Here is a 26527-nt window from a genome sequence, read left to right on the forward strand (position 1 = left end):
GCTGAAGATCTCTTTGATTGGGAGTGACGTACTGGCGACCTCTCCTCCTAGAGTTAGCTTAGCAGTTCCAGACCCAGCTGGACGGATGTTCGGCCAGAAGCAGACGACACCAGAGTACGGGAGATGGGACGGGACTGGAAGAGCTGCATTACATCGCATTTTATTACTATTGTTGTGTGATATTCCATAATTTTATGTATTGTACTTGGTACAGAACTGTGATTAATTGATTTGATGGTGGTGTATTCATTCTATGTGTATTATCAATCAGAACTGATCACTAATATATCCATTGCCAGTTGTGTTGGTCAACTGTTCGGAGTGCGACCTTTGGTAAAGTGGTCGGTCGCCAAGTGGGGTGGGGCCGTAGGAGAGTTTTCCCAAAATAAGAACATGCGTTACGAAAGTAGCAGCCGGTGGGTTTTTCGCTCCTATGCACTGCGAATAGTGGACAAGTGTGATGGCGATGTTAAAATTTGTGTTATTGTTGAATTCATTTAATCATTTAATGTGATTCGGGTACATATATATTCCTTTTCATTTATTCAAAATGTTCCCGTTGAGTGAGATTGTAGAATTATTAGAATAATTTAGTTTTGATTATTAATTGATTCTTAATTAACTATGTGGGATGATTTTCTTTCATTTTAGATTATTTCTTTATTAAATCACTGATAAGTGATTTCAGGGGGGACTATGTGGGAGAGGAATGTCATGACATGTCCTAATTACATCGTGTGGCTTGTTGACGGGTTCATATTAATATTGTTGATAGTTAGAATGAGCTTGTTTATGATAATGGCGAGAGCTAGGCGCCTCCAGAGAGGGCCACGTACGCTTGTTATGATCCAAGGCAGTATAAAAGGGTGTCACAAAATGAGTTCTTTGGACATTTGTGAACATTCTGTAAGCACGTTTGCTGTGACGACTGTTCCAATAAATTCCCCAATGGAAGGCTGACCGACGCGTATTCGACTCCTTTTCTCCACAACATCTACTGTCTTTGGGAATTCGTGTATGCTGCCATGCAATATGTTTCCATGCTGTTCCTGTTAGTAAATTCCCCAAAGGAGCCTGCCCTGGTGAGACCGATCATCTCCATCAGTGTTTGCCCCATAACAAATGGGATTTGGAAAATCTGAAGGTCAAATCAAATAGCAAACAGTGCCTCTCAGCACCAATCCCTTCTCCTATGAATCGTTAACAAGCCACTGAGGGTTCAGCATGCACGCCCACTTTCTCAGCTTTTCAGCATCTTTTTAATAACGCAATCTATTCACCACCATAAATAATGTAGGCGGGAGACATATGATTTTAGTTCATATGAAGTTCAGTTCATATTAGAGAACAGCTGACATTCCCATATCAATTAGCATCGATATGGGAATGTTGAACACTGTTTAATCAAGTTCTCAGTCTGAGAGATCAGTTCAGACCAATAGACTGAGCAGATGTAACCTATGGTTGCCCAATCCAGAATCCTTAGAAATAAGAAACAAGAAATGTACTACACACATTTTACATCCAGTTCTAATATTAACAGTAGAACATAATAAGTTCTGCTTTCCTGATCTGCAGGATTTTAGCATATTTTACTATGCATGCTCCAATCAGGACTATTGGAGCCAATCACCAGTTTCTGGAAGCAGGAAAGGCCGATACTGATCATATGAGCCCATTTCCCACTGGGCTAATTTCTTTTTTAATTATTCTTTTGATTTTGTTGTTCTTTACTGATGAAAATTGGACAGTTTGTCAATAACACGTTGTTCATCTCGTGCCTTTTAAATTACAGTGCTTTCCGCCCTACTTTGGGTGAAGCATCATTACAAAACCTTTAATTTTTTAGAGATAAAACCCTCTTTTGTGCTGGCAAATAACATCTATCAAAAACAGAATTAAAAAAACAAGTTGTTTCAACTCAGCATCAAGAATAGAAGCATTAGACATTGACACTGAAAATCAAGTTGTTTTTGCTTTTCATTTGAACGTTTTTGGAATTTGTTGTAAATGTTTGTATTTTTTTCAAAATGCTAGAGTATCATGAATGAAACAAGCAATGATCACCATGGTTAAGCATTCCCACAGGTCCAAAGTGTAAGGCTTTCACACATATCAGTCAAAAGAGTAGGGATGGGAATCAAGAACCGGTTCCCAGTGTTTCAATTCCTTGGAATCGTTTGGCGAATTTGCAAACGATTCCCTTATCGATTCCAGTGGGCGCGAATGACGTCACCACGCAACATTGTGTGGCGAGTCCAGTGCAGTCAACAGCAAACATGGCGCCCAAGCGGTACAAACGCTCGAAAGTTTGATTACACATCCCTAAAAAAGACGACAACAGGGCAACTTGCAAAGTGAATATTTCACTAAAGGGAGGAAATACTAACAACATGCAATAACTATGAATGAATGTCGCGTTTTCGATCCGCTCCGGACTAACGTTGGTGAATCTGAACCCAGCAACGTTAGCAACATTAGCATGTCCTCGGCTAACACTGCAGGTAACTAACTAACTAACTAACAAACACTGCCTATCATGTTAGCGCCATTTGCCTCATTGTAAAACCTGCTGTTAGTAACGGTCAAGGTTAAATGAATGCCTTCTCAGGCATTACATTTAGATGAAATCATGAGAGACAGAGGCTGGTGGTACTACCCCCAGTTCACCTCTACCTCCAGCTTCTCCTTTCACCAGAGCTGGAAGAGTTAAATTACCCAGGCCATGATAGACCAATGTGGACCTCACCGTTGTTGGGTTTGTAAGGTCATGACTCGTGTTACTTCTGAACTAAACAAAGTTGATGCTAATCGAGCGGTTTGCTGTCCTTTTTCTCCACATGAGAATCGATAAGGGAACCGATAAAGAACCGAATCGTTAAGCAGAATCGAAAATGGAATTGGAATCGTAAAAATCTTATCAATTCCCATCCCTACTAAAGAGACTAATCCTTTTAACTTGTGTGCCTGGGTTAAAGTGTCAGGGCTAGTGAGAACAAAGTTTACCAAAGGTTAGTATTTAGCAACACAGCAAAATAGCTGTGTGCTAACTTAATCAAGTGTAAGGCCTATTTTCTTGTTAGCACTTGACTATGAATGATAACAAGTCTACTATCTGGTTTAATAGTGGATGTGTTGTGGACAAATGGAATCGCTTTGAAACCACTGTGAGGCTACCGCTAATACCGTAAATCCTCTAATATAGGCCGGGGCCTTTATTCACTCACGTGCATCTTGGTCCCGGCCATTATTGGAAGGAGGCCAGAATTAGAGACAGGCCTCTATTTCTATTTGAGCAAAACAGACTACCAGTGGAATGAATAAAAACGAGATTTTGTGTCTATTTGAACCTATAAAATAGACAAATACCGGCAATTCAGGCTAAATTCCAGTGTAGTACCGGTAATATGGTAACAGAAACGTAGCAAACATACCGGTACCAGTAGACTGCGGTCAAGTGAGCCGCCACTCGTTCATCCGCGGCTCACTTGACCGCAGTTACCAGTAGTGCATTGTCACTTAACCATGGGGATAATTAGGCTACCGGTATTTCATCTCCTCTTCATCTCTCCCCGTAATCTCCTCATCACTCGCGCCAGTCTCTACAACAAGTTCATTATTGTACAGTTCTTCTTCGTCCTCCTCATGTTCTGCCGCCTGTCTGTTCTCTTCCTCGCGCAGACGGGCAGCAGCGCAGGGCTGTAATAAACGATATCGGTAGTTTGGCCGTTATTGCAAGTCACAGTGGACAGGCTCACTCACGATCGTGATCGCATTCGAATGCGATAGTGATAGAAGTGAATGCTAATTTCAACATACCATGTAGCCTACTTATTTATTTTTTATTTTACTTAATTTTGCTTTAACTTTGTTGTTACCGGTAATCTGACTGTAAAGCGCATTGAGCTGCAAGTCTTGTATGTTACGATCACAAGTACCGGTATAATGTTGAGGCTGCCCAGAGAAATCGTTGGTTCTAATTATAGACCCGGCCTGTATAAGAGTCCGGCCAGTATTTACCTCCTCCGACAGCGAGACCGGCCAATATTAGAATCCCGGCCAGTAATGGAATACAGGCCAATATTAGAGGATTTACGGTAAGTTGATTTTATAAGCACAGCATCATCTGACAAAACTCATCCATTCATTTCACTCAGAGAGAGTAAAAAAAAAGGCAGAACGTCTCAAACAATTGTAGACATCTTTCAGCTCATGTGTGCCAGACAAAGCTGTACTTCTTCCACTTGTGGGTCAATACTGTTGACTTTCGTCTCTATACAGTATGCAATGTTTTTCCTAGCCGTAGTTATGGTTGTACCCTGTTGCTTTCTTCTTCTTTTTTTGGCCTCTCCCTTTATCAGGGGTCTCATGATCATTGATTTGGCACATGTTTTACGCCGGATGCCCTTCCTGACGCAACCATTCCCTCACCATTTATCCGGGCTTGGGCCGGCACTAGAAATACACTGGGTTGTGCTCCCCAGTGGCTAGGCACTCACACCTAGGGACAATTTAGCATCACCAATTAGCCCAACATGCATGTTTTTGGGGAATGGGAGGAAGCCAGAGAAGCCTACTCTGAGGCAACCCATGCATACTGATATACCCATTTGAATTTCCCCTATTGGGGGATGAATATCAGGCCCATCTATTGTGGAATAAGCTGCCAGTAAATGTCCGAGAAGCAGACACCCTTTCCACTTTTAAGACCAGGCTTAAAACTTTCCTTTTTGATAAAGCTTATAGTTAGGGATGGCTCAGGTGATCCTGAAACATCCCATAGTTAAGCTGCTATAGGCCTAGACTGCTGGGGGGGCCTCATCTGACACACCTTTCCCCACTTCACTCTCTTTATGTATGTGATATTATTATGGTCATTAACTCGTGTTTCCCTGTTCCAACAGATATCCTTTGAATGGTGTTACTGTGCCACCCCCCCCCCTTTCTGTCTTCTCAAACCCCAGCTGGCGGATGGCCACCCTTCCTGAGTCTGGTTCTGCCAGAGGTTTCTTCCTGTTAAAAGGGAGTCGTTTCTCTCCACAGTCGCCTCAGGCACGCTCAGGCTGGGAGATTGGACCGAAAAACAAAAAGTTTTCAGTGCAATCTGTTGGTTTTCTTAGCTAGGAAATTGTTTTTGAATTGGCTCTATATGAACGAATTGGATTATTTTATGAATTATGATTAATTAATTGAATTCCAATTGGCTTGAATTGGACTTTATTATTTAAGTGCCTTGAGATGACATTTGTTGTATTTGGCGCTATATAAATAAAAATGAATTGAAATTGAATTGAATAAAGTATTTTTCTATTCTATACAAGGGGAGAACATGCAAACTCCACACAGAAAGGCCCGAGCTGGGAATTGAAACCCTGGAACCCGTGGAAACCTCTTGCTGTGAGGTACTTGGTGCTAACCACCACACCAACACCATTTGTACAAAGGAAAAAAACAAAACAACAAAAAAACACCAGTGAGATCTAAAGGTCGCTAGATGCAGCAACAAACAAACAAAAATCATGTAAATATATAAATATATCATATTGCTGAGCAAAGATGATTGTTTTTCAACATATTCATTATTATCTAGCCATCCATCCATTATCTGCCGCTTGTCCGGGGATCGAGTCGCAGGAGCTGCAGCTTGAGCAGAGAGACCCAGACGTCCCTGTCCCCGGCCACTTCCTCCAGCTCTTCTGGGGGGACCCCGAGGCGTTCCCAGGCCAGCCGAGAAAGTCTCTCCAACGTGTTCTGGGTCTTCCCCGGGGCCTCCTCCCAGTGGGACGGGCCAGGAACACCTCACCAGGAGGCATCCTAACCAGATGCCCGAGCCACCTCATCTGACTCCTCTCGATGCGGAGGAGCAGCGGTTCTACTCCGAGCCCCTCCCGGATGACCGAGCTTCTCACCTTATCTCTAAGCCGATGTCCACGCGATGCTGCAGAGGCGTGTCAACCAAGACAGCCCTACAACATCCAGAGCCTTGAGGAACTCAGGACGGACCTCATCCACCCCCGGGCCTTGCCACCGAGGAGTTTTTTAACCAACTCGGCAACCTCAGCCCCAGAAATGGGAGCCCCCACGTCCGAGCTCCCCAACTCTGCTTCCTCATCGGAAGGTGTGTCGGTAGGATTGAGGAGGCCCTCGAAGTATTCCCCCCACGACTCACGACGTCCCTAGTTGAGGTCAGCAGAGCCCCGCCCTCACCATACACGGTGTTGACGGTGCACCGCTTCCCCCCCCTGAGCCGCCGGATGGTGGACCAGAAACTCCTCGAGGCCGTCGGGAAGTCATTATCCATGGCCTCCCCGAACTCCTCCCAAGCCCGAGTTTTTGCCTCAGCAACCGCCGAGGCCGCGTTCCGCTTGGCCTGTCGGTACCCATCAGCTGCTTCCAGAGTCCCACTGGCCAAAAAGGCCCGATAGGACTCTGGAAGCAGCTTGACGGCTTCCCTCAACACTGGGGTCCACCAGTGGGTTCGGGGATTGCCGCCACGACAGGCACCGACCACCTTACGGCCACAGCTCCGGTCGGCCGCCTCAACAATGGAGGCACGGAACATGGCCCATTCGGGCTCAATGTCCCCCACCTCCCCCGGGACATGGTTGAAGCTCTGCCGGAGGTGGGAGTTGAAACTCCTCCTTACAGGGGATTCCGCCAGCCGTTCCCAACAGACCCTCACAATACGTTTGGGCCTGCCAGGTCTGACCGGCTTCCTCCCCCACCAGCAGAGCCAACTTGTAGCGGGTATTTCACGGTACCTACTATTAGTTTTTAATTCATTATTTAACGAAACGGTGTTTGGGCTAGAAAAGAAAATACCTAAATTCGGCTGCGGGAGCTGGTGAGTAATTAAAAAGGAGGCAGAGGCAGAATGATTCCGTTTGGTGTTGGTACCATATATTTAGGTGAAAATATTTACAAAATAGAGAAACGAATAACTACAACAAAAATAATTATAACAATAACCCCAATATTTACAACTGCAGTAAATCAACAATTAAATCAAAATACATAAACAAAAAACAAACAAAACAATAATCCAAATGATGCGCAGGTGTCCAATACTGGTGCTCAATTCCTGCTAGGAGTGTCCATTGTATAGAAAGTCCAGAGGTTCAAATTGTCCATGGAGCAAAGTGGGTTTTTGGCCATGAGAGCAACCAGTAAAGGATGAGAGAGAGGTGAGGGGACAAGCTGTGTCAGCCTCCTACCGACCCGCAGGGCTGTGGTTCTGGGTTCCTGTGTCTCTGCTCGCCATCAGTACCATCAGGACCTGGCCTGTATTAAATAAACAGGACCCAATGAAAAATAAAATAAAATAAATAACTGTGTGGTTCTATTTACTTTAACTGTTCACCAAAATATTTGTTCCATGTGTACACAAAATAAATCCCAACAATTCTCAAATTAATGTTCTGATTAAATAAATGCAGTAAGTGCAAACAATAAATCATTCATTGCCCATCAAGCATTCAAAAAGTACCATTGAGAAACAATAGCAATGGCTATGGACTTGTGCTAAGTGTTTTAAAGTTAAAATGTCACAACCCATATATATTACCATTTCACTCAATATATACACATACAACATATATAAGTGAATATTCCCAAGGTAATCTATTGGGCTACAAGATGTGCAAAATAGCATGTTAAAGTGCTAGTGCTATGTTAGCATTAGCCTGCTAGCTTAGCTAGATAGCATCACATGGCATTCAAACAAACAACTCACCAACTCGCTGATCAAAGCACACACGATGGCAGCACGGACACCCCACGGCAGGCAGTTAGCTCTACAGTACGATTACAAAGTATTAACATATTTTGCAATCAACTAAGAAAGAACGAAGTTTGCAAGGTGGAAACCAACCTGTTCACAGCTGTCAGCCTCTGAATGAGGAGTGCAGGCAGACAGAGTGAAGAGGAGCCACGTAGGACTTGATTGGCTAATTGCGATCATGTGACGCAAGGGTGAAAAGGTCAAGAGGGTGAGTAATGTGCACAGAGAAGTAAGATATAAATATAATACGAATTACATATATATATCAGGGATTCTTGAGATGAGGGACAAAACATGTCCGAGACATAAAACTCATTGTAATTCTTAAAATGTGTTTAAAAAATGTCCAATAATTGGATTAAACAATAAAACAAGAACTTATTTATACCACAAAATGTGAATTAATGCTTTTTTACACATATATTTTATTTTACATCACCTAGTGTGCTGCCTGAACCTAAAAATACCCTTGTCCGAAAGCAAGTTTCATGACTTTACAATACTTAAATAATTGTTAAAACTAAAATAAAACAAACACAATAGCTACTGTGATCATGTATTTTAAGTAATTATTCAAACTGTATAGAAATTTACAATTTAAAAAATATATTTATGTACTTTTTACATGATTGAAATCGCATCCAGAGTTTCTGTCAACACCATAAGATTTTTCTAAAAATGCAAAAAAACAGGCATTATATTGGCCATCTCACACTCTAAGGACCCCTTTTCCATTTCCTTTTTGGCGGACATGCCATGAGGCCACTGCTCTGGTAAGTAAATATTTCTCATATTTTTCCTTAATTATCTTCTTTTACAAAACCAGCTATGTCACAACCATAGAATGTCAACACCATGGTCGATAAAATTCAAGGTTTATGTGACTTTATTAAGAAATAAAAGTTTAATCTAACTTTATTGTTGAGGCCACTAGCAGCTGGTGATAAACAAGATGGCTTCTGCAAAGAAATCACATGTTATGATGAAAAATTGAAGATTTCGTCAACTCTTGTAAGACTCCATCAGACGTCAACTCCGTAAGAAATGTTGTCTTATGGAGTTGACCACTTACCTTATGGTGTTGACAAATGGGATTTAAATGTATCATTAGCCCATTTAATTCAATTTTATACATTAATAATGTAGTTGTATTACTTCCTATTTTAATAATATATCTTCTGTGCATTTAACATTTAATGAATATCAACCAGCAAGCTTGAAGAGAGTTTTCAGCTCGTCTGTTGTTCTCCACCAAGTTAATCGTGTCTATTGCACACCTGTGCAAGATGCCTTCACAAATCATCAAGTCTGAGGCCACATTTACACATAGCCGGGTATTTAGAGAAACGAATATTTCCCCCCCTCCGTTTTCAATAATAACATCGTGCACACAACATCGTTTTCAAAAAACTTGTCATTTACATCAACCCGCATAAAAACGCCGTCAAGCGCCATAATAACTATGCCAAACCTATTGGCGGCAGTGTAGGGAAAGGAATAAAGCCATGCAAGCCAATCAAAATCCTCAGAACCGACACCAACAACGCGAGCAAATATCACAACAAAACTGAAGGCAATAAGAGGGAAATATAGACAGTCAGTGGATACTGGACGCAGGAGCGGCAACTGAAGAGTGGTGCTCCTCTATTTTGAACTGTGCAAGCAGGTTTGGGGTGGTTCCCCAGCCACTACAACCAACGCAAATGCAATAAGGCCAGAATCGTTTGCGCAAACGTAAAAATTAGTAGAACTTTAACATCATCCATGATAATCCTGATCAGTAGCCAAACAAACTGTAAACATAAGGCGCTCGCATGACGTTAAGCATTTTCTGGCGCATAATGTGACGTTTAAGAACCTAAAACGCCGTTTCTCCCAGTTGACACGGCAACACATAACCGGCGTTTTCAAAAATCTCCACTTTGGCCGGAGGTTTTAGAAATAATCGTTTTCTGTGATTAAAAACGGGGTTTTGGTGTAAATGAGAGGCCAAACCGCAGGAAAATACCTGCGTCTTCCTATTGTGTAAACAGGGCCTGATTGCCCCACATTGACACAATTCACTTTTGGTCTGATGGTCCAAGCAAACAATACAAAAACAAAAATAACTTTCTCCTCCTCTTGGAGGAGTGGACATCGTCAATGGCATGACTTTTCATCAGGCTTATGTTAGATTGGGTTCTTTTAGTAGGAGGCTCAAGAACGGACCGGAGTAAATTCAAGTGAAAATGAAGTCTTTATTGGTATGGCAACAAGTGGAGCATTTCAGCGCTGGTCTCAGTCTGACAGAACTCTCGCAGGAATCCGTCAGCCCGAGCCCCGTATCCCCGGTTACACCTCGTATATATGTCTCCTAGTTTCCCGAGGTGGATCCCTTGTTGATCAAATGTGATTGGATATGAATTGTCTAACTCAAATAATGTCTGTGAGGAATTCAAATAATGTGTGTGTATCAATCTGCCCTTGGTTTCCCAGACTTTCCTGATTGTTTTGTCTGTCTACTCCTGCATCACTTAAGGTCATATGGAAAAGTACTGAGTCTTATTTCATTCCTAATGTCTAAGAACAAAGCCAATTATAACACTTATGATGCTGACCTCCCCCAGTCCCTACGACCCATCTCAGGAACAAGCAAGGTTCATCAAGTTGTAGCTCGGGGCAATACGATCTACTGTAGGCATATTTCATGCTTTTGTAATGAGCCACAAATCTGCCGCTGTTTTAATCCAGTTGCACACCACACCACACACACCACACCAAACACACCACAGCATGCAGATGAGCATGGGGCTGTTCAGAGTCCTCTTGCCATGTTAGTGGAGGCAATGGAGGAGGAGCCGACCAGAGCACCTGAGGGCTTAAGCTGGAGTTACAGTTGACGCGTCTGTCACGGCGATGAACAACAACACAATTAAATATTTTATTATTTCATTTATTTCACAGAAACTAAACCAAAATAGGCAACCCCACACCCCACAGTTCATCAGCTTACAGAACCACTTTTAACAACAATAACAGTAATAGATCTCTGTATAACTTTTGACCAACGCTCTTTACAATGTTGCTTTAGTTCATGAAGGATTGTTGTGATGTTTTATATACAGATGTTTTACGGTCCCACCACATCATTTCAATCAGGTTTAGGTCTGGACTTTGACTGGGTAATTTGATACACTTTGAATCTTTTCTTTTTCTGGAACTTTGTTTGCTATGGTTGAAAAACTCACAAATCCTCCTAAACAGTCAAACCCAGGCCTCCTCTCCACTGAGAAATGCAATGAATTTGCCACCTTTTTTAGCCACAAAATCAAAACAATTAGACAAAACATTCACGCAACACAGACAAACAAGAAAACTAATCTGTGTCTAAAACCTAGAAATAACTCTGACGTTATGTCACAATTTAATATTGTTAATTTAAAAATCCTAGAGGAAACAGTTCGGCATCTGAAATCAACAACTTGTTCTCTGGACATAATACCATCCGACTTTTTAAAAACTGTTTTTACCTCAGTAGAAAGTGATCTCCTACGAATAGTTAACAGCTCACTGGCATCAGGCATTTTTCCCAAGTCACTAAAGACAGCTGCCATTAAGCCACTCCTAAAGAAGTGAATTCTAGACGCCTCTATGATGAACAACTACAGACCTGTCTCTAATCTCTCTTTTATATCCAAGATTATTGAGAAAGTTGTATTTAACCAGCTCAACGACTTTCTGAATGAAAGTGGAAGTCTTGATAACTTTCAATCAGGCTTCAGACGTCATCACAGCACTGAAACAGCTCTGGTAAAAGTGTTAAACGACATTAGGTTCAATACTGATTCTGGTAATGTTTCAGTCCTGGTTCTGTTGGACCTCAGCGCTGCGTTTGATACTGTAGATCACAGAATCCTGTTGCACAGGCTGGAAAACTGGGTTGGACTTTCTGGAGCGGTCCTTAACTGGTTCAGGTCCTACTTAGAAGGCCGGAGTTATTTTGTTACAATTAGCAGCTATGAATCTGAGCGAGTGGCCATGGCTTGTGGAGTCCCCCAGGGGTCAATTCTTGGACCTCTTCTGTTTAACTTGTATATGCTCCCTTTGGGTCAGATATTGCAGAATTTTAACATCAATTATCACAGTTATGCAGATGATACACAACTTTACGTGTCTCTGTCACCAGACGACTGCAGCCCAGCAGACGTACTGTGTCAGTGTCTGGAGGAAGTAAATACCTGGATGAGAGAGAATTTTCTAAAATTAAATGAAGACAAAACTGAGATCATTCTGTTTGGTAGCAAAGAGAAGAGGGTCAGCGTTGGTAAATATCTTGAGAGTCGGGACCTTATAATCACTGACCGAGTTGGTAACCTCGGAGTGTTGATAGACTCAGATCTGACTTTCAGCAGCCACATCAAAGCTGTCACCAAGGCAGCTTTTTACCATCTCAGAAACATCAACAGAATTAAAGGTTTCCTCTCCCAAAAAGACCAGGAGAAACTCATCCATGCATTCATCTCCATTACTGTAATGCTCTTTTAACTGGACTTCCCAAAAAGAGCATTAAAGGGGAACTCCGGTATTTTCAACATTAAGCCTCTTTTCTGAGTCGTCTGCAATGTTTTAGAACCCCCCTCACCGCTTTTTTGATGTTTACTCCCGTCTCCGGTATTTACCTAATTTTGATTCTTCTCAACCTGCTTCAGAACGGCAAGTCATGCGCATGTCTAGAAAGGTCCGTAAAAGCACAATAAACGTCCGTTTTCGAAATAATCAACTCACCGGAGTGGTTACTGGTGTGCACTGGTAATCCATATCAAATTTCGTGGCGAAAAGTTGCTTCTGTCGTGTTTTATTTGACATTTTGTACTGGATGTTCGTTGATATTACTCCGCCACCGCTAAGAAAATAGTGCGAGCATGAACGAGCTGCCAAATAATACTATACTATACTAAGTTAAGCATTCTAGAAAATATAATCACTATGAATTTCTTCAAATTAAATTAAGCATTTTTAAACATTTTTAATCTAACTTATTATTCTATGAATTCCCCATTAACTGGCTCTTACATTACCCGGCCCCTAATTGGTTAGGCTGGAAAACTAAGCAATTATCAACTTAAAACACTAAGAGCCAAAATCCCAAACTAAAGAATGTCCACAAATATCAACTTGTTCTTCATTAGTCTTTTGGCGTAACTTCTTGAAGCAGGCATAGCTTATTCACAGGTCGCTCCAGGGTGCTGGTCTTGGTCTTCACTTTCACTCTTCTCACCGCTCCACTTGAGTCTGGCAGTGTTTCAACTATCTTCCCCATAACCCAGGAGTTGCGAGGAGAGGAACTGTCCACCAGAAGCACTACGTCGCCTGCCATTAAGTTTCTTCTAGGCTTCAGCCATTTCTGTCGCTCCTGAAGAAGTGGAAGATACTCGTGTATCCAACGAGTCCAGAATAGGTCCGCGAGATATTGGACTTGCTTCCATCTTCTTCTGGTATAGGTGTCATCTTTGCTGAAGACGCCTGGAGGCAGGGTTGGTTGAGCCTTCAGAAGCAGTACATGGTTCGGGGTTAAAGGCTCAATGTCATTGGCTTCATCTGAAACACTTGTGAGCGGCCTGCCGTTGATTATACTTTCAACTTCACACATTACTGTATGGAGACAGTCGTCGTTCACTGACTGTTCTTTCAGTAGGGAATTGAGGATTCTTCGAGCAGTGCGAATTTGTCTTTCCCAAACCCCACCCTGATGGGAGGCAGCTGGGCTGTTGAATATCCACTTTATCCCCTTTGGTTGCAGGACTCTCTCAATTCTTTCATTATCCAACTGTTGGATGGCTTCCCTTAGCTCTCGTTCAGCCGCCACAAAGTTTGTGCCATTGTCTGACCTCATGGTGGTAACTTGACCTCTCCTACACATAAAGCGACGAATGGCGTTTATGCAGGAGTCTGTGTCGAGGCTGTCAGCAACTTCGATGTGTACGGCTTGGAGAGTGAGGCATGTGAACATTACCCCATATCTCTTCATAGTACCCCGGGCCCCGTTTAACCTCAAACGGGCCGAAGAAATCAACGCCGGTGTTCGTGAAAGGAGGTTGGTCTGGGAGGAGGCGATCTTCAGGTAAACTTGCCATCTTTTGCTCACCAACCTTGCCAGTCATCCGACGGCACACTGTGCATTGACCGATGATTTTCCTGATTGCAGAATTGGCTTGTGGAATCCAATATCTCTGTCTAATTTGTGCCAACACATAATTGCGTCCACAGTGGCCTGTTCTCTGATGTACGTCCCTCAAGATCAAGGTAGCAACTTTGCTATGTTTAGAAAGAATCACTGGGTGTTTGGCACTTTCTGGCATAGCAGACTTGTTAACTCTTCCACCTACTCTCAAGGTGTCGTCTGGAAGAATCGGGTCAAGCTTATACAGCACACTGTTACGACTGAGCTGGCTTCCATTCCTCAGGACCTTGATTTCATCCTCAAAATGCTGTCTTTGACTGAACTGTATTATTTCTGCTTCAGCAGCGTCCAGATCATCCAAGGTGAGTGATGTCTTTTCAGTTTGAAATTTCTTCATGTGTTGTTCTAACCCAGGGGTGTCAAACTGGTCCATGAAAGGGCCGTGTGGCTGCAGGTTTTTGTTCCAACCCTGTGACAGCACAGCTGACTTGTTTCATTCAATCAACTGAACTGGTAAGACCTTCGGTGCAGACAGTTCAGTTGATTGAATGAAACAAGTCAGCTGTGCTGTCGCAGGGTTGGAACAAAAACCTGCACCCACACGGCCCTTTCATGGACCAGTTTGACACCCCTGTTCTAACCTTTTTCTTTGCTTTTCAGGGTCAAGTTCAGTTTGGCTGATTGTTCTTAACGCCTCTTTGCGTTCTTCTTTACGCTCCCTCAGAGCATCCTTTACTTTAACAATCCAACCCACTGATCGTTTCAGTTTGCTCCAATCAGAGTGATAGGTAAGTAGCTGGTTCATTGGTGCCATACCTTCTTCAACTTTGACTGTGTGAACAGCGACTGTGTTCTTGACCTCCTGGTCATCTTCTAGACTTTCCTTCTTGCGCACAGGCTGTTCCGGCCAATCCTTTTCATTCCGCAGAAAATCTGGTCCAATTATCCACATTCCTCCTTCGACCAAGCTCTTCGCCTTCAGGCCTCTGCTGGCTTGATCTGCAGGATTTTTGTTTGTTCTGACATACATCCATTGTGAGGGCTTGGTTGCTTCTCAGATCATCGAAACTCTGTTAGCAACAAACGTTTTGAAACGTGCCGTTTCACTGTCCATGTATCTGAGCACCGTAGTGCTGTCTGTCCAGAAGACAGATTGTTGCAGGGGAATTTGCAGTTCTTGTTGCAACATCTTGTCGACCTTCACTGCAATAACTGCCGCTGCCAGCTCAAGCCTAGGGATCGTGACTTTCTTCAGTGGGGACACTCTTGATTTTCCCATAAGGAAAGCACAGTGCTTCTCGCCATGCTCATTCTCCAGCAGTAGATAAGACACAGTGCCGTAGGCGTACTCTGAGGCATCTGAAAAATGATGTAACTGCGCTGCAGTAGTGCATCCGAAGTTGGTGGGTTTCAAACATCTACTCACATGGAAGTTGGAGAGGTAAGTGACATCTTCAAGCCATCTGCTCCACTCTTCAGCATGCTTTCCGTCAATGTTTTCATCCCAGCCGAAATGTTCGTTACAGAGATCTTTCAACAAAAGCTTAGCAGGCAAGATAACCGGCGCCAGAAAGCCAAGAGGATCGTAGATGGGGTTGACGATTGACAAGATTCCTCTTCTGGTCACTGGCTTGTCTTGCAGCTCTATTTTGTACGTGAAAGTGTCTGATTCTGTGTCCCACTGCACACCGAGTGTTCTTTCCACTGGTAGAGTGTCGTGTCGTAAATCCAGGTCTCTGACTTCAGTGGCTCTGTGCTCTGCAGGGATAGACGTTAGCACCTTTCTGCTGTTGCTCATCCACTTTGTTAAGGTGAATCCTCCACTTCTGCACAAAGCTTGAAGATCCTTGACCAGTTTCACTGCATCGTGTTCTGTGGCTACACTTTTCAGGCAGTCATCTACGTAGAAATGGCGCAGGACTGTCTGAACCACATCTGGAGATGCAGTGTCTCTGTGATCCTCCGCAGTTCTTCTCAGTGCATACGAGGCCACACTTGGAGAAGAAGTGGCTCCAAAAATGTGCACAGCCATCCAGAATTCCTCCATGGGCTCATCCAATCTGCCGTTGGGCCACCAAAGAAAGCGGAGTAAGTCTGCATCATGTTCTGGCATATTAACTTGATAGAACATTGATTCAATGTCTGCCATTACTGCTACAGGCTCCTCTCGGAATCTGAGGAGGACACCAACCAACGTGTTGGTAAGGTCGGGCCCCTGGAGCAACTCACTATTCAGGCACCGATCTTGGTAGGAGGATGTACAGTCAAATACCACCCGAAGTTTCTTCTTCTTTGGGTGGTAGACTCCATGGTGCGGTATATAGAACACCTTGTTGTCCTCTCGGGTCAGTTGGTGTGTTGGAACCCGTACCGCGTAGCCCTTGGTAATGATTGCTTCCATGAAGTTCTTGTAATCTTCAAAAAACTCTGGACTCTTCCTGAACTTCCTTTCCAATGACTTGATGCGTTGCTCTGCCACACAACGATTATTAGGCATCTGGAGCTTCTCATTTCGGAGTGGCAATCCGACACAGTAATGCCCATTCTCAAAAACTGTTGTCTTTTCCACAGACTGCAAAAATTGTTTGTCTTCCTGAGACAGCTCTTCCTTGTCATCATAATTGCGTTCGGGGAAGTCAGTGTTGTACTGTTGGATCAACATGTTCTCTATTTCCACCAATGAGATCCTGTTCACGAATGCATGAGGTGGTTCATTCTCATTTTCATTTTTCCTTGTAGGTCCACTCACGACCCAGCCGATGGCTGTCTTGACGGCGTAAGGACCTCCATCTTGGCTGTTAATGATGCGCCAGGGCTCCATTGCTCCTGAACAGTTTGCTCCAATAAGTAGGCCTACATCAGCTTCTAGCTCTGGCAAGCTTACTTCACTAAGGTAAGGCCACTGATGGATATCTGACTGCTTGGGTATGTTTCCGGCATGAACAGGTATGCTGCTGTGAGTAAACACCTTGGGCAACTCGACGTACATACTGTCCTCCAGCCCACACACTTTAAGCTCCGATAAAACAAGACTGTTCATGAGCTTTTGTTTTTCTGGTGCACCTTGACCCATGGTGCTGAGACGTATTCTGGTTGGGTTCCCTTTCACATTCAATTTCTTTTGCAGGTCTTCTGTGCAGAATGTTGCTGTGCTTCCCGGGTCTAGAAAGGCGTAAGTCTCCACATGCTAGTCACTATTCTTCGACTTGACTTTCACCGGAACTATCCACAGCACGCATTCAGCTTCTCCGGCCCCTGTGAGGCCGCAAGACTCTTGTGTGATGGGAACCTCAGCGGCTAACACCTCTTCACCAGTAGCGCCATCATTCCTTCCTGATGAGGCGGAACTGTCATCCTTCTGTTTGTGTAGAATGTCAGGGTGCTTAAATCCACATTCTTTGCACTCTAATTTTCGTTTACAGGATTTGCTGAGATGGCCAGGGATCAAGCATCCAAAACATAGACCCTTTGATTTCAGGAATTCCACTCGGTCTTGATGGGGCTGGCCTTTGATTTTACCGCAAGCAGCAAGAGCGTGAGACTGCTGACAGTACAGACAGGGTTTATCAAAGGCGTTCACCGCTTTTCCACTGCTAGCAGGCTTGACCTTGGCAGTCCTTTCTTGAGGCTCTTTGGCTTCAGGGACAACATTGGTTGCAAAACTGCTTCCACGAAACTCCTTTTTCACAGACTGCTTTCCTTTTTGGTTTTGGTTTGTCTTTACAGCTGTGGCTGGGCGGACATCCGGAATATCTCCAAAGAGGGGATCCATTGCTATCTTAGCTTGGCGGTCTATGAAGTTCACAAAATCAGTAAATCTGGCCCTGCGACCACGTCGTTCTTTGAGGTCGAAAGCTTCTGTTCGCCAACGTTCTTTCATTTTGTAGGGCAGTTTGGATATCAATGAACGCAGATTGGTAGGATTATCCATCTCTTCTAAAAATTCAATGTCTTCCATTGAGTTACGACATCCTATCAGGAACATTGCATAAGCGTTTAACGCCTTCCCATCATCTGCCTTCACTTGTGGCCATTTGAGAGCTTTCTCCATGTAGGCACTGGCGATCCGAAGCTCGTCTCCATAATGCTTATGCAGAAGTCGCTTTGCTTCTCTGTAGCCCTTGCTTGGTGCCATGTGAGCGCAACTACGAACGAGCTCTTGGGGCTCACCGTCTGTAAACTGTTCCAAGAAGTATAATTTATCTTGGTCGTTGTCTGTTTTCTGCTCTATGGCATGTTCAAATGCTCTCATGAAGGACTTGAACTGTAGTGCATCCCCTTTGAACACGGAAATGTCCTTTGTCGGTAGCTGTGAAAGCTGCTGTTGCTTTACTAACAATTCAGTAATTGCGTTCTGCTTTTGCATGACTGACACAATGTCATTCCCTGTTTGTGTTCTAGGACTGGAGACTGGTTGTGGCTGTTGTGGTATTCGTGAGCGCTGCACTTGTCTTGGTGCTTGAACATTCGTTGTCGCGTGTTGCAGTAGCAACATGCTTACTCTTTCCTTTTTTATGTTCCCACTTATTGATTTTTGCACTGACACGTGACTACTCCTGCCATATTACAATATTTCGTAGTCTTTAAGCACTTGTATTTTTGCTTGGCTTTCAGCTAACTTTGTCTCCAGTTCTAATGCTTCTTTTTCGGCTTTAATCCTAATTTCTTCGAATTCAAGCTGCTGTTTTTTCTTCAGGGCCGCTGCGCGTTTCATTAGACCGGCATGCTCTGCTTCCTGACGGGCGCGTGTGGACGATACACGTGAAGTACTGGAAGTGTTACTGACACAAGAGTGTGCCTTTGCAACATAACTGGCCCCTATCTGTGAAACGCTGTCACTAGGCAAAACAGTATCTCCTTCATTTATCACTTGTTCATGTAGGAGCAAGTTTTCCTCCTCTGTGGAATCTTGCACTTCTGCCAGCCATCTTTTAGTTTCTTTCATGAAGCCTGTTATCTGATCCATTTTAGGTTCATACCACTTATTTTGGTCGAGCATTCTTTCATCCTCAGACAGCAGACAGCAAACTTCACTATTGAGCTTATAAAACTCGTTTAAAGACTGTGCAAAATCACTCTCCATTTTAAGATGAACACTTTCCACATTTTGAGTGTCAGTGTCACACTTCAATGCCTCCATCTCTTTAATTTGGCTGGTTAGAGTTGATAACTCTCGTTTTCTCAATGCTAGGAACCGTTGTAATCTCTCCTCCTTCCCCTTCTCGGTCAGCTTGCGCACTCTTCCCTGTTCCCCTTTATCCTCTCCACCTGTGTCATCTCCGTCAGCCATCCTTTAATCGCGGAGTTAATGTGCAGTAAACAGGCACAAAGTTTAAAGCACTTACTTCAAAGTTGCCTTTCTTCTCTACTGAGTGCAAACAAACTGTCCACAATTCTCACAAAAAGCTCCACATTGGCCGAATCCGTTGCTGATATGCACACGTATTATTTCGGACAATTAAACTGGGTCCAGTGGAATTTTACCGAGAGGTTTTTACTTTCATTTTCGTCGGAGCTCCTTCACTCATCCGTATTTCGTCTTTTCTTCACCACATTCAAAGATAAAGAAGCCTTTTCGTTACCTTTTCCAGGAGAATCATTCAAAGGGTTACCCGTTTCACTCTCTTTTTCTCCCGGCCAGGCGCGAGCTTCTTTTCTCCTCGGCTTCGTTGTCCAGGCAATCCAGGCAGCGAGGCTCCATTAACAAGTTTTTTGACTTTATGTAGTGGCACTCTGTGTCATCAAAGTTCGTTGTACCACCTTTGCAGCTTGTCAAACAACCAGTATCTGAATAACTCGACTGAAACCAAGTCTTCTTTTATGATGTTTACTAAGATAACTGAAAAAATACGTTTACACAAGAAATTAAAAGGCTCGGTAGGCTACAGATCGGTCAAAAAACTGTGTTGCTTCCATAGTATCCAGCTGCAATCTGACCGTGAACGTGGATACAAGCAATATCAAAATTACGTTTCACAGTAAAAGCATCTTTTACACTAATACTATACTATACTAAGTTAAGCATTCTAGAAAATATAATCACTATGAATTTCTTCAAATTAAATTAAGCATTTTTAAACATTTTTAATCTAACTTATTATTCTATGAATTCCCCATTAACTGGCTCTTACAGTGGCCCAGTCAGTGTAAATCCTTAGTGGCAGTAATTACGTTCTGATGGGCTTTAAGGACATATTGGACAGACCTCACCTTTACACGTCCCATCTTTCTATCACATATAATCAGTGCAAGAACATGTGTCTTTTTAAATCTGTTATCCAACCACTGCGGTTGTGAGCCCTGTTTTAATGTGACTGATCGTTTTCCATTCTTGCAATCTTTTTAAGTGCCTCTGATTCAAACTAAAGTTAAATGCTTGCTCCTCAGAAATTGTAGGCTGCTAGTTATCTGCTGTTAAAAAATCTTTGAAAATGGCAATCATCTCAAGCTTTCCAACAGTGTCTTGTAAAATCGAAATGTCGTTTTGATTCTAATTCAAAGCAGGATTTGTGCCATACCATATCATAAATTGATCACAATCTCAGCTGTATATGGACTTATGTGCTCACCTGCTGAAGATCAACATCTGTGAAATATTTCCTGGGGGAAACTCCCTCATAATTATTCAGCATTTACTCACCACAGGGAATAACTGAATATTTACCATTTTATGGTTAGAAAGAAACAAATAACCTTTTTTCTCTGTTCTCCGTGGCTTGATGGGAATCATGTACGAAAGGAAAAGAAGTAATTGCATTCTAGAGAACTGGACACTGATTCCTGCAAATGATGTCAACACAACCAGCCCAGACCTCAGATTACTGCTGAGAGTCTGAAGGCACAAATGCAGAGAAAAGTCAACTTAATTTTGTATCATAAATGATCAGGTTTTACATTCATGACCAAATACTTCCAAAAGTATGTCATTGGACAGTTGCATATACCTTAGCCGTGCTTTGCGCTATATTAATTGCTTTTCTGTACTGGCTGGAGCCTATCCCAGCTGTCCCAGAGTCCATTACAGGCCAACACAGAGACAATAAGACAATAAGACACCCATACACACTCACACTCATCGTGATGATCTATTCAGAATCACAAATTGGCCTTTCAGGGTTGTTTTGGACTGTGGGAGGAAGTCAGAGTACACCGAACCCCACACACAAAGCAGCCAAAGTGACAGTGACAGTGCTAACTACCACAACACATATAAAGCTCTTAATGACCGAGCTCCATCATATCTTAAAGATCTCATGATAAGATATTTTCCTAACAGAGCACTTTGCTCCCAAACTGCAGGTTTACTTGAGGTTCCCAGAGTTTCTAAAAGTAGAATGGGAGGCAGAGCCTTCAGTTATCAGGCCCCTCTCTTGTGGAATAAGCTGCCAGTAAATGTCCAGGAAGCAGACACCCTTTCCACTATTAAGACCAGGCTTAAAACTTTCCTTTTTGATAAAGCTTATAGTTAGGGATGGCTCAGGTGATCCTGAAACATCCCACAGTTAAGTTGCTATACTGGGGGATCTCATCCGTCACACCTTTCCTCACTTTACTCTCTTTTCCCCCCGTTTAATTTCTCAAATTATATTATGTACATGTGACATTTATGTGTTTCAATTGTTAAAATTGGCTTTGTTCAAAGACATTATGAATGAAATAGTCTCTGTACTTTTCCACGATGACCTAAAGTGATCCAGGAATGGGAAGACAAAACAATTGGGAAAGCCTGGGAAAACAGGTGCAGATTCACACACACACATTGTTTGGCTGATCCAGAGAATATGACGAAGCATGTTGAACCTACTCGGTGAGTCCATCCTATGAGGCTATAAATGCAAATGATACCCGGAAATCGAGGCTCAGTCTGACGGATTTCCTGTGGGAGCTCTGTTCCACTGAGCCCAGCACTGATATGCTTGACGTGTGACTACCAATAAACACTTTACTTAACTTGAGATTCCTCCGGCTTGTTCTTGAGCTGCCATTGAAAGAATTGATCTAACACCCTGTTCCAACAGGTATAATTTGAACAGTGTTTTTTCTCCTCTTTTCTGTCTTCTCCAACCCCAGCTGGTCTGGACTTTGCCAGATGGCCACCCTTCCTGGTTCTGGTTCTGCCAGAGGTTTCTTCCTGTTAAAAGGGAGTCGTTCCTCTCTACAGTCGCCTCAGGCACGCTCAGGACGGGAGATTGGACTGAAGACAAGTTTCAGTGGAATCTGTTGGTTTCTTTAGCTAGGAAATTGTTTTTGAATTGGCTCTATATGAATGAATTGGATTATTTTTAAATGAATTATGATTACAATTAATTGAACTCCAATTGACTTGAATTGGACTATACTATTTAAGTGCCTTGAGATGACATTTGTTTTAATTTGGAGCTATATAAATAAATTGAATTGAACACCATGCGGCCCACATATTCAGGCACATGCTTTCATGCTTTTAAGCTAATCTGGGCTGCTCCCACTGTTACTACTGTCACACCGCGGTGAGGTTAAGTTGGGTTTTTGTCTTGTTTCATGTATTGTTTCGTCATTTCCTGTTTTATTTTGAAAGATTAACTTCCCTCTCGTTCCAGGTCACTTGCCCTTCCTCTCGTGCTCCAGTCAGATTGTGGTATGAATGATTCCACCTGTTTCCCATTACCCCGGTGTGCTTAAGAGTCTGCGTCTCCCCCTGTCTTGTGCCAGTGTGTTGTATCTGTCCCTGTGAAGTGCAACATTCTCGCGTTATTGCCAAGCCCGTTTACTAAGCCTGTTTCCAAGTTACCAAGTGGTATTTATCCTCGTAAGAGTGTTTTTTGTTTCCCATAGTAAGTTTTGATAAAGTAGAACCTGTAAGAGTTACAGTGTTGGTTTTGTTTATAGCCTTTTTGTTTTCCCTCCTAGGTGGAGTGGTTTTTGTTTGTAAATCTTATCATAGTGTATTTCCTCCGATTTTTAGGAGAGGTTCTTTGTTTTTTCCTCCGTTAGAGGAGTGATTTTGAGTTTGATAATTTTTATAGATATACTTTTCCATTTTGGAAAAGTATATTATCAGATTAATATTTCATAGCCCGTTTAGCTTCTCTAACGAGGAACTTGTTGATCTGCTGCCCTCCGAATAAAAGTCTTGGAATTACATCTCCTGCATCTGTGTCCTCCATTCTCTGAGTGTGACAACTACTACACTGTTGTTAGATTTAGTTACTCTTTGGACCTCCCCCGTGACTTTTTTTTTCCAAAAAGCACCTACAGATGAATCTAGCGATTTTAAGGACAAACATCGCCATCTTGCCTTTTTAAGAGTAACGTCTCTCTTCTACTGTGGAAACACCTCTTCGTTTTTACTTGAAGAAACACATAAAACCAAAGGTTGATTCTGTCACTCATCTGGATGTTCAGATGCAGCATTGTATTAATATAAAGTATATATGAAAAGAGAAATTAGAGGAGAAGTGAACAAATCTAAAGAGCTGCCACAGTTTAGCAACTTTTCTAGCAGGTGTTATCTGCCTATCTGCCTGCCTGCTGCTGTTGGCATTTAGCTTAAGAAACCCTTGCGCATCTTGTTATCAGCAAACTGCCTCAATAAAATCCAACTAAAGCATTAAATGCACTGAAAATAAAGTCCTTAGATGTTCAGACTGCAGTTTGCCATTTCAGCAAATATCTTGTCTAACATTCCACATGCAGGTGAACAAAACATTTGTGCACAAACAAACACAAATCAAAATCATTCCTTCCTCACCTTTTATTTTTATGTATGACTGGTCTGTTACATTGAAGGCCTTGAGTCAATAGTTAGTGCGCACATGTTCAATCCCAGAGAGAGTAATGTGCCATGTCAATAGTGACAATAACGTCTGTATAAATCTTCTGTTCAAACCGTAGCCGTGGAGATACTCTTTATTCTCTGATGTTACTAAGACTTTTAAAATGTCAACTAGTCTAAATTTATTCTCAAGTCAACAGGTTTTACTGGAGAAAAAGTGTTAATTTTGTGTTCACATGTTAGCTCTTTTATTACTGAGGCTCACACAAGAAGAGTATTTCAGGAAATGGATTGAAACAAAAATCTGGGGATCTCATAACTATGTAGGTGTGAAGCAGTTCAGTGAAAAGCAACAGCAGTTTCGTCACACTTCTTCAGAAATAGTAACCGTCCATTTATGTGCAAATAGGACTGGACGATATGGGAAAAAGTCACATCACGATAGATTTTTTTTATATCAGTCGATATCGATAAATATCACGATAAAAACCAAATCACTATCTTGTGAATTTTAAATGTTCCCTTTTACCTTTAATTGAGATTTGAAGATATCAAACGTGGAGGTGCGTCGCTTACTTAAAAAAACCCGGGTTACTGTAATTTTGAATTTTAGCCGAATGAATAAATAGGCAGCAGGTCTGTGGGCTGTCTGTGGTAGTAGCACGACGATGACGTCAGTAACACCCACTTTACGACAAAAAAATCAAAATTACAGTAACCTGGATTTTTTTAAGTAAGCGACGCACCTCCACGTTATCAGTGCTAGTGTACAGTAATTAATAAATTATAAACAGCGTAGTTTGTGCCTGTATAACGTTGCCCATAGGAAACCGTTTCATGGCCGAATATCTCAAGAGAGCAGCCAGACGCCTCTCGAATATCTTCGGCACAGCTCCAAATTACCAACAACAAGCAGGGGTGAGTAGAACATCATGTTATAATGTGAAATCAAGGGCCCAATGTAAAAAAAACGGTCTTGTCCTTTAAAGTGTTGGCAGCAAGCATGAAACATTAGCAACCTTTAGTTAAAACTGCACATGCTTGGAAGGTACGGTTCTCGATAAATGGACACTAATATACATCCAGGGGTGGTGTCCAGGTATGGCCGCTAAGGGAGAAAAAAGAAAATACAAAAACATGTTATCTTAAACTTTGTATGTGGTAATTCCTCCTTTAAGAAAAAAAAAGAACATTAGCAAGCCAAGCACAGTCACATGTTCCTGTCGTGTGTGTGTGTGTGTGTGTGTGTGTGTGTGTGTGTGTGTGATTCATGTGCATCATTTAGCTATGAGGAGACAGATCTTCATATCTTTGACATGCCTGGGTGAGCTTAACATGCTAAATAGGAGCGCTCTAAGCTCCTTCTATTATAGATGGTTTTGGTGAAATATGGATGACTTTGGCTTCCCCCAGTTAAGTAAGCTTAGCCGAGATGATAGACTGACTGTGAAGGGGTCAAAAAGAATGAACGCAAAATGGATTTAAAGACCGAATTATTTTTGTGCAGGGACAGATAAGGAGCTCCCTCACAGTCACACTTTAACACTATGTATCCTAGCAACACAAACAAAAGTTATTGGGTTGAATAACATTGAAAAAGCAGAAAATACTGATGCTCAGAGGTTAAATCCAAAGCTAAAATGGATATAACTTTATCTGAAGGCTGACATGTATGTATATGGAGACCCAGTGACAGAGGTGCAGTCAGTAATTATGTTTTTCAGGAGGACATTTGCATTCTTTGCCAAAAATATAGTCCTGTCATTGCCGTTGCTCTGAGCAGAATTTCCCTGTATTATTAGAAAACTTTATTAAAAGTAAGAGCAGTTGAGTAAATTATTTCTTTTTTTTTTACCCAGCAAACATTGCTCATACTTTATAGCCCAAAGTTCACATGGGATATGGGTGATTATAATCTATGGTGCAGAATTTTATTGATCTGGTATAAGAAACACTCTATCCGCTTTGTTTAATTTCTTCCACTTTTTCTTCTTCAATCCATCCGTCCAGGTTAAGTATGAAGACGGCAGCATCTCCTTTGTGATTTGTGAAATTGTCATACATATGCATCAGCAGTCAGGGTAAATGGAGAGTAGAGTCTATGGGCCAGTAAATGTGCTCCTTAAATGCAACTCATTCTAATATATGGTCTTTGATAAGGCAGAGAAATCTTCGCTCTGCACAACACTCAATGCTTTCTTCAGTCAAGTGAGAATGAGTAATGTGACGATGATGATACCATCACTCCACAAAGAGATAGGCTAATGGTGAAGAAGAACATACTTTACTTTCTTGTGTGTGTGTGTGTAGAATTTTTTATTTTTTTTTAAACAAAAAGTCATTCCGACTTGAGTAACCACATAAGTTTCCTTTACCTCATCCGTGAAACAAAGACTTTGGTTTTTCATTCAATTTCTCAACACCTTATGTAGGAATTTCCTTGAAATCTGATAAATTTCTGGAAACTGAGGAGACCAGTTGCTGGACCTTTGGAAGAGTAATGTTTTCCTATTCGTGTCTGATAAGGGATTCTCGCTGCTCAACAGTCGTGGCTTTTTCTTTGTTGTAATTTGTATTTCATTATGAACCAAATGTTTTCGGTCGGTAAAAGGTCTGGACTGCGAGCAGCCCAGTCCAGCACACAGCCTCTTCCACTATGAAGCCATGCAGGTCTTATACATGGAGGTGGTTTAGCATTGTCTAGCTAAAATATGCAAGGCATTCCCTGAAAAAGTAGTCATCCGGATGGGAACATATGTTGCTCTAAACCCAGCATTGATGGTCCCTTCCCAATTCAATTCATTTTTATTTTTATAGCGCCAAATACAACAAA

This window comes from Odontesthes bonariensis, chromosome 13 (assembly GCF_027942865.1).
Source record: "Odontesthes bonariensis isolate fOdoBon6 chromosome 13, fOdoBon6.hap1, whole genome shotgun sequence".
NCBI classification, from domain to species: Eukaryota; Metazoa; Chordata; class Actinopteri; order Atheriniformes; family Atherinopsidae; genus Odontesthes; species Odontesthes bonariensis.